This window comes from Triticum dicoccoides, chromosome 2A (genome assembly GCF_002162155.2).
Source record: "Triticum dicoccoides isolate Atlit2015 ecotype Zavitan chromosome 2A, WEW_v2.0, whole genome shotgun sequence".
NCBI lineage: Eukaryota > Viridiplantae > Streptophyta > Magnoliopsida > Poales > Poaceae > Triticum > Triticum dicoccoides.
The window spans coordinates 636,153,107-636,155,080 of NC_041382.1; the positions used below are offsets into that span (position 1 = coordinate 636,153,107).

The 1,974-nt window shown below is 39.6% G+C and overlaps 1 protein-coding gene across 1 annotated transcript in view; it reads right to left on the reverse strand.

Annotated features, from left to right (window-relative positions):
- LOC119355908 (ABC transporter F family member 4-like) overlaps positions 1-1,974 on the reverse strand; it is a 10,425-nt gene that overhangs the window by 671 nt on the left and 7,780 nt on the right. The gene's annotated exons all lie outside the window — the stretch shown is intronic.

Consider the following 1,974-nt stretch of genomic DNA (forward strand, 5'->3'; position numbering starts at 1 on the left):
TTTCAAAATTAGCAACAGGAAAAACCCATACTGATGCACCGTGGCTGCTAGTACTTTGCAACTCCATGCCAGTAAGATAGGACAGATTAATGCTGCAAATAAAATCATTAAGAATGATTTGTACCATTAGCAATGATTTGTACCATACTGGCGTGATATTTAACAGGTCAATATTGGGCTGTATCCACTAACAAAGAAGTAACCTAAACACAAAATAAATAGATTTGCTCTAACTGGGAACAGGTAAAAGATACTACTATTACAATTCAGTTCTTTAACAACCGGTGGAGCCATTATTGTTAGAGGCTTGATACTATGCAGGCATGCAAAAAGGGTTATTACGAAAAAATCAAAGAAATGGTATGAATGAGGTTACCTCCATCCAGAAGAAAAATCCACGCAACAGAGCTAGCTGATTGGGTTTGCTGGTGCTTTCTACACGTACTTGTTTCGCAAGATCTGGAGTTAAATATTAAACAACGTGTTAATTAATACTACAACATGTAATCCATCACGTTAGAGAACATAAGCAGTGTTTATTAAACAGCCAAATACCACATTACTTCAAACCAGGTACGTACCAATATGATTTGCTACTACTTTCTCGTCTTATTGGGAAAGACAACTTCTCAAGCAAAACAGCCATTTATTATACTCTGTAGCAAATATAATGAATCTGTTGGGAATTTATCTTTGCACTCCCACGGACCTTTGGACATGTGCTGAAAGTTCATTAAGTTACTCAATTGTTAAGTCCACACAGCACATTCGTTATCAGTATATATTACTCCACAACAAACTACTTCAGGCATTTGTTTTTTTAGTCGGCCCTGGAGGATCTCGATTCATTAAAAAAGAAGAGCCGAGTTGTCCGATTAACATAGGGAAAACTGAGCTAAAAACGTCACAACAGCCCACACAGGAAACATCGGCCTGCCGACCTGACCACCTACACAAAGACACACACGGCACTGAGAAGAAAAACATTGTTGAGGTTGTCGCAGAGTGCCATCTGTCATCACCCCTCCACGAGCCATTTGTTATGAATGCACCACATTACTCACGTATATTAGGCATAAACAAATACAGAGGACACTCAGCATTGGAATGCTAACATTACAGGATAAAGGTTGGTGGCTTGGTCCTGACACCTTCAGTGGCCACTGGTCAGCAGAGATTTCGTCGACTGCCCGAAGAAAATGGTCATGAGGACACCTTAACTTCAGCAGAAGGGGGTCTCCTTGCAGATCCAGCTTGCCCCATGACAAGCCCAGAAGCAACGGAATGTGTGCGCGATCTTTTCTCAATCATCGTGTCTAAGGCAAGGTCATAGGTGTCTGCCAGGGCAGCGGCAGCTGGACTTCTGATGATTTTTTTTTATTTTTTTAAAAGGAGGATCACCTCCGGCCTCTGCATCATGCAGTCATTGTGCATAACGTAATTGTGTTGCTAAGCTGTGGCCTCTCTAAGGTTAGCACAGATACTTCTTTTCTATAAATTCATAGAGATGCAAGCTTTGCATTTTCTCAAAGAAGACAATAAGCATTACATGACAATTTGTGCAACAAAATTATGAAAATGCCACAGCCCTTTTTGTTTTGAAGTCCTGCTAATTAAGCTAGGCTTACAGGGGTTTAAAGTGTATCTATAGAAAGTGTATGTCCACCATAGATTCAAGCAAAACGTCAGCAAGCTATTCTGGGCATAGATTTAACAACCGTATAAGCCAAATCACGGAAAAAGCGCAATGGTACAATGTTCAAAAGGAAAATGACAATTGCAAGCAAAGACAACCACAAGTGTGTAATAAATAACAAGACAGACTGTTCGGTAAGCATGGAAAAGCGATTCTGATCCTATGCAATGCATAAAGTTACTTCAGCCAGGTGATTGAAATAATTGTCAGAAAATACTTCAACAATGAAAGCAAGAAGGAAAATATTACGTAACAAAAATCCAAAGAACCAAAAAAAA